General features: G+C 37.1%; 1 long non-coding RNA gene across 13 annotated transcripts; it reads right to left on the bottom strand.

Annotated features, from left to right (window-relative positions):
- Nucleotides 1-1,982: 1,982 nt before the first annotated feature.
- LOC115245415 lies at nucleotides 1,983-6,471 on the bottom strand. 13 transcript variants are annotated; one of them, XR_003885534.1, is made up of 11 exons: nucleotides 6,223-6,468; nucleotides 5,968-6,155; nucleotides 5,499-5,887; nucleotides 5,346-5,422; nucleotides 5,112-5,244; nucleotides 4,756-5,019; nucleotides 4,444-4,666; nucleotides 4,046-4,357; nucleotides 3,150-3,961; nucleotides 2,918-3,023; nucleotides 1,983-2,621 (listed from the first exon to the last, which is right to left on the bottom strand). It is a non-coding gene; the product is annotated as an uncharacterized LOC115245415 (long non-coding RNA). The 13 variants fall into 13 exon arrangements; XR_003885535.1 differs by having other exon boundaries at nucleotides 5,542-5,887; nucleotides 6,223-6,467; XR_003885530.1 differs by having other exon boundaries at nucleotides 3,150-3,469; nucleotides 3,620-3,961; nucleotides 5,346-5,887; nucleotides 6,223-6,466.
- Nucleotides 6,472-7,592: the final 1,121 nt, after the last annotated feature.

Here is a 7,592-nt window from a genome sequence, read left to right as displayed (position 1 = left end):
TTATACGTGCAATTAAATATTGCATGATGATCAATAATAATATAGATAACAGAGTGAATAAATATACAATATGTAAGACACGGGTGCCTGTTAGACTTTGTGAGATTAGCTATTATTGGTTTATTACAAGATATATTAAATACATAAAATAAATTTTTTATACACATGTACAATTACAAAATGGTCAACATATTTTCAAAATTTTAATAATTATTCTAAATATAATTCTCACACAAAATGTAATAACGTTTATATAACAAAAAATATAAAAAAATTTTGTTAAGATGTCTGTGGAATTGAACTTGAGTTTATTGCGTGATAGATTGAACACTCTTGCATTTAGCCATCACATATTTCTTGTAAATGCTTTCATATTATCAGTATTTATGTAGCAGATATTTTTACGCGATAATATCGATATAATCGAAAAGAAATCAAGATAGCATACTTGTCGGTCTATAAATTTGCAATTACTGAAAGATAATGTAAGCCAAGAATTAACAATCGTTCTCTCCTTGTCGCTCTATCATGCTGACAATACATAAAGTATCGATGAAAAAGCAACAAGTAAAAAAGCAATAAATTGCCAAATCTAAGAAGTGCCCGTATCTCTTACACGTTGTATATTAGTTCACTCTATTAGCTATTATTCTACTAAGATTATTTATCATTGTACAATTTTGAAACATATGTAACATTTCTATATACTATTGGTATATATCTGTACATATGCGCATAAGTAAACATAAAATTTATAAAAAGTGGGCGCCCATTAGTCTTGTTGCATTACTGCTTTCTGCCACGAGAGGCCAGAAAGCATTTTCAGGCCATATCTCGGCCGTAAAGCGATACGCTAGAGGAACAAGGATAACGTGATCGTTGATCCACGCGTCCACGCGAGCAATTCAATCGTGTGTGTACGTATATAGACATACACCTCTACATAGAGATCGAGAATTTATTTCTCAGATTGGTAATCCTGAAGTCGGAGTTTCGCATTGTCACCGCGCGAGGTCTCCAATATCAATTCGGAGTTTGGCCGTCACTCCTGCCGACCCTTAACATCCGAATTCTAATTATTGAGACTTACTAGTCTTGCTCACAAATTTATGTCTTTTTTTCCTTTTAACAGTCTTAATCGTAGACAATTATATTATATATTCATAGACAATTATATTATCTTTCTTCAATTGTACCGATATCGCGTAAGCACATACGAGTACTGGTATATGAAAGCATATATATAAATAATACATGTAATGACGAAGTGCAAAATATTCAGTCTATCATGCAGTATACTCCAAGTTCAATTCCACAGATATCTCAAAAAAATTTTTTATATGTGTTTTGTTATTACATTTTATGTTTTGAGAATTATATTGAAAACAAAATTTGAAAATTTTGAAAATATGTTAATATTAATATATGTAATATATTTAATAATAATTAAATAAAATAGCAATCGTGTGTGTACGTATACAGACATACACCTATACATCGAGATTAAGAATTCATTCCTCAGCGTTGGTAACCCTGAAACCTGAGTTTCACATTTTCACCGCGCGAGGTCTCCAATGTTAATTTGGAGTTTGCCCGTCACTCCTGTCGACCCTTACATTTCTGTCGTTATAAATGAAGTATTACTATTATCAGAGAGAAGAATGAGAGTCGCCACGCTGCCGTTTTTCGTGTAACGCTTTTTCTAGGTCGTACACTAGCGTCACGTACATCCATTTTACGCCGCCTGGAACTACATGGCCTCATCCACTTTCAGAGCCGATAAAACAGCCGATTGGTTCATGTTCGTGCTACATTCACTTTTCGATTTTGGTTCATATCCGTGCTACATCCACTTTTCGATGCTGGTAGTACACTGATCGTTTGACAAAGAGAGATGATGCGCTGTCTTTGTCTCTCTTTCATCGCGTATGTGTGTAGCGTCCGTGAAGGCACACACCGACACGTTGAGCACTGTACACATCTTACTCGTGAATTAAATATTTTATTAGTAAAAAGGAAAGTCTAGTGATTTAACTATAACGCTACCACAACTGGTGACCCCGACGTGATTATGGGCTTTCGAGAATTCATGTTCAAGCGTGGCGAATTTGAATCAGTGATCCGCGAATTTAGTGAGCCATCGAGTTTCGAGTTCCGCTGTGATTCTTGTGTGATTTGTGGCTTGTGTTCTTCGAGTTGACGAGATTTTCGAGTCATCGAATTTCCAAGGACAGCGATCTACTAGACTTCTGAATTTCACAACGCAGAGTATTGACAGAGTTTGACGATGCCTTTGGACGAATCTTCGACTTCGAATCCTACAGCGTCAGCATCAGTTCCATCGGCTGGAGAACATCATCAACGTTTGACGAATCCGACACAAACTCTTGCCAGTAATGAGCCTCATCAACAAGGTCAGCCAAACGAGATCCATTCTAACGAATTTCGCCTTGTTAAATTGCCGAATTTTTGGCATAAGCAGCCTAAATTGTGGTTTGCTCAATTAGAAAGCGAATTCTTGGTTTTTCGGATCCGCTCAGATGATGTTAAGTATAGCTCGGTTATACGGCATCTTGATGAGCAAGCTTTGTTGGCTATTGCTGATTTGATTGAAAATCCTCCTGAAAAAGATAAATATCTTCATGTTAAAAACGTTTTGATTAATCGGTTTACTGATTCGGAGGAAAAACGTCTTCGTCAATTGTTAGCTGGTGTTGAGCTGAATGACAAGAAACCGTCGGATTTGCTACGCGAAATTAAACAGTTAGCGGGAGGAGCGATTTCGGAAAATGTATTGCATTCAATTTGGTTGCAAAGATTACCTTCGCAAGTTCAAGCTACTTTAGCGGTTGTGGACGATTGTCCTTTAGTTAAGCTTGCTGAACTGGCTGATAAAATTTTGGACCGAGAAACTAACCTACATGTAGCAACAATAGCTTCCTCGGCAGGAAAAGACACTTCGAATTTTGTTGATCTCGAGCGAAGAATCGCAGCTCTGGAAGTTAGACGTGTACGCAGCAGATCTAAATTTAGATACAAGGAAAGAAAAAGATTTAGATCATCTTCTAGGAGTAAATCTGATAAGGATAACCAAAAAATTTGTTTTTATCATAAGAAATTTGGTGTTAAAGCTTTTAAATGTACAATACCTTGTGATATGTCTAAATCTTTGGTCGAAAGGCAGGAAAACTAGCTTCACCGTTGAGTTGTGAGGCGGCTGACAACGGTTTACCTAACAATCGCCTCATTATTTCTGATAAAACTTCAGGACTTAATTTTCTTGTTGATACAGGAGCTGATATTTCTTTGATTCCAAAAAGATTTGTTTCAAAAGCTCAAGTTGCTTCTTTCAAGCTTTATGCAGCTAATGGAACCAAGATTAATACTTACGGTATAAAAATGTTAACTGTAAATCTTGGATTACGAAGAATTTTTAAATGGAAATTTTGCATTGCGGATATTCAGAGACCTATATTGGGCGCAGATTTTTTGAGTCATTATGGAATTTTAGTTGACATTAAAAACAAAAAACTTCTAGATAGTGTTACCGGTCTTTCATTTAAAGGAAAACTATCTAAAGTTAATCACTTGTCAATTTGCACTACATTTCCTGACTCACCTTTCCATAAGATCCTTGCTGAATTTCCTGAATTAACTCATTTTGCTCTTATATCAACAAACAAGATTCATCAAATTGAGCATCATATTATTACGAAAGGACCACCAATTGCTTCAACTCCTCGCAGGTTGTCACCGGAAAAATTAAAATTTGCAAGAGACGAATTTAATTTTATGGTGGAACAAGGAATTTGTAGACCGTCAAGCAGCACCTGGGCAGCTCCACTTCACATGGTTCCTAAAAACGGACCGAACTCATGGAGACTTTGCGGCGACTATCGAGCTTTAAATGCAGCTACTGTTCCAGATCGATACCCGCTTCCTCACATTCAAGATTTCACTGCTGGTTTACACGGTAAAAATATATTTTCTAAGATTGACTTAGTTAAAGCCTATTACCAAGTGCCAGTTGCAAAAGAGGACATACCAAAAACAGCTGTTACTACTCCATTCGGCCTTTTTGAATTTCTTGTAATGCCTTTTGGTTTGCGTAATGCTGCTCAGACTTTTCAACGTCTTATGAATATCATATTATCTGGACTTGATTTTTGTGTCTGTTATCTTGATGATATCTTAATTGCTTCTGTTAATGAGAAAGAACATGCCAAACATCTTCATACTGTGTTTTCTCGGCTTAAACAATTCGGCATGACGATTAATTTGTCCAAATGTCTCTTTGGTAAGGATGAAATTTCTTTCCTTGGCTATTTAGTTTCCAAGCAAGGAATTAAACCGACATCTGAAAAGGTTAAAGCCATTATTGATTATAAAAAACCTAAAACAATTCATGAGTTAAGAAGATTTATAGGTATTATCAACTTTTACCGTCGTTGTCTGAAAAATGCTGCATCACATCAGGCAGTTCTTACGGATTATCTTAAGGATAGCAGGAAAAGGGATAAAAGGTTAGTCACTTGGACTTTTGAAGCTGAAGAAGCTTTCAAAAATTGCAAAGAAGAACTCTTACGAGTCACAACTTTAGCGCATCCGGCTTCAACTGTACCTCTTATCCTCACTTGTGACGCATCGGATTTTGCAGTTGGTGCATCTTTGGAACAAATAATCGATGGAATTAATAAACCAATCGCATTTTTCTCAAAGAAATTGGACGACACTCAACGTAATTATAGTACTTACGATCGTGAACTTCTTGGTATTTATTTAGCCATCAAGCATTTCAGGTACATACTTGAAGGACGTCAAATTCTTATTCGGACAGATCATAAACCTTTAATTTATGCTTTTCAACAAAAATTGGATAAAGCTTCACCCAGACAGATCCGACATCTTGATTTCATTGCTCAATTTTCAACAAACATCGAGCATATATCTGGTAAACAAAATGTAGTTGCAGATTCACTCTCTAGAATTGAATCCGTTTCGATGCCTATCATAGTTTCTCTGGAAGAGTTAGCAGAATTACAAAAAGAAGATGAAGAATTGAAAACACTTCTCACTAATTCTTCCCTCAAGCTTCAAAAACTTGTACTTACTGGCTCGACTACGCCTATTTTCTGTGACTGCTCTACTGTTAATATCCGTCCTTATGTACCTCAACAGCTTCGTAGGAAAATTTTTGATGTTGTTCATGGTTTATCTCATCCAAGTGGTCGTTCTACCTGCAAACTAATACAACAAAAATTTATTTGGCCAACTATGAAGAAAGATATAAAAGAATGGGCTCGATTGTGTTTGCCTTGTCAACGTGCCAAGATCCAAAAGCATACCAAGAATCTTCCTCAAAAGATTGCTATTCCAGATCAGCGTTTTCAGCATATTCATCTAGATTTGATTGGACCTCTTCCTATTTGTCAAAATTTTCGTTATTGTTTAACCATGATTGACAGATTTTCTAGATGGCCGGAAGCAATCCCTCTTACTGAAATTTCAGCTGATACTGTTTCTACAGCTTTTTATACGCACTGGGTTGCGAGGTATGGTGCTCCGCAGACGATCACAACCGACCAAGGTCCTCAATTTGAAGCTGCATTATTTAAGGCTCTCACCAACCTAATTGGTTTCGAGCGTATTAGAACCTCAGCTTATCATCCGGCTTCTAATGGTATTCTGGAACGATGGCACCGTACATTGAAGAGTGCTATTATGTGTCACGCAAATGAAAACTGGATTGAAATTTTGCCAACAGTTTTACTTGGACTTCGTACTTGCTTTAAAGAAGATTTGAATGCATCTCCTGCGGAAATGCTTTATGGATCTACATTAAGAATTCCGGGAGAATTTTTCATTGAAGAGGATCTTCCATCTGACCCTGAAATTTTCATCGAAAAACATAGAATACATATGAGAGAGATCAAATCAAGACCTACTGCACATCATCACAAAAAACACCTTTCTTTCATAAAAATTTATATGATTGCACTCATGTTTGGATTCGTGAAGATGCTGTTAGGAAATCTCTTCAACCTCCTTATTCTGGCCCTTTTCGTATTGTTAATAGAATTAATGATAATCTATTTGCAATTGTTGTTGCAGGAAAAATTGTCAATATCACCACAGAACGTCTTAAACCAGCCTTCCTACCGAAAGAAACCAGCGATGATGTGATTATGACGTCTCCTCCTTCTCCTTCTTCTTCCAATTCACCTCAGTCAACCTTACTTGGAAAACAACTCAGAACATATTCTGGTCCTAGGAAGAAAGTTAGATTCGCAACGTAGTACGTCGCTGGGAGGGGAGTACTGTGGCGTTCCTGCGGCTAAATTCAAAATCATTTTTGTTACCAACTTCATGAAATATATTTGTAACCATTTTCACACATTTCATTTATTGATTTAACACTTTACATAACAACATATTAAACATACGACAAATTATGTAACATCCATTCGTTCGTTCATTGACCATCAATCTGTACACATCTCACTCGTGAATTAAATATTTTATTACTAAACAGTAAAGTCTAGTGATTTAACTATAACACTACCACAACTGGTGACCCCGACGTGATAACGGGCTTTCGAGAATTCACGTTCAAGTGTGGCGAATTTGAATCAGTGATCCGCGAATTTAGTAGCATAGTTTTTAATAGCGTTGAACATGTCGAATTTTGTGCCTGGAAACTACGATTTGCGGACAGCATTGATTTTCTGTTACCATTTGAAGAAAACTGCTGCAGAATCGCATCGAATGCTTGTCGAAGCTTACGGTGAGCATGCTCTTGGTAAATCACAGTGCTTTGAGTGGTTAAAAAAATTGCTATGGACGAAAGACAATGCTCTGTGTTTGATGGGATCAGAAGTGTGTGATCTATTATGAGCTGCTAAAACCTGGCGAAACCGTTAGTACTGAACGCTACCGACAACAAATGATCGATTTGAATCAAGCTTTGCGTGAAAAACGACCAGAATATCAAAAAAGGCAACACAAAGTGATTTTGCTTCATGATAATGCACCATCACACACAGCAAAACCGGTCAAGGAAACGATTGAAGCGTTTAGTTGGGAAATACTTTCGCATGCGGCTTACTCACCAGACTTGGCTCCATCCGATTACTACTTATTTGCATCGATGGGACACGCACTTACTGAGCAGCACTTAACTTCTTACGAAAATGTACGAAAATGGCTCGATGACTGGTTTGCCTCAAAGAAGCAACAGTTTTTTTGGCGTGGCATCCACAAAGTGTCAGAGAGATGGGAAAAATGTATAGCTAGCAATGGGCAATACTTCGAATAAAATACGATCGATTCGGATTACATTTTTTTTAATCCGTTTTAATCGACCATTTTCGGCAGGGCCATGTCCGACGTAATACTATTAAAGGCCGCTAAAATAGCTTCGCGTACCTCATCTTCGGTACCATCACGATGGTGCTCGACTGAAGCTTTTACATAGCCCCAAAGAAAATAGTCTAGCACGTTCAAATCTGGCGACCGTGCCAGCCAAACGATAGGGGCACCTCGACCTATCCTATCCATGTCTCATTATTCTGTACATAAAAGTATTACGGTAA

The sequence above is a fragment of the Formica exsecta genome, unplaced genomic scaffold (genome assembly GCF_003651465.1).
Source record: "Formica exsecta isolate Colony F162 unplaced genomic scaffold, ASM365146v1 scaffold971, whole genome shotgun sequence".
NCBI lineage: Eukaryota > Metazoa > Arthropoda > Insecta > Hymenoptera > Formicidae > Formica > Formica exsecta.
The sequence above is the reverse complement of the archived record's forward strand: the minus strand, read 5'-3'. Positions and strand labels throughout refer to the sequence as shown.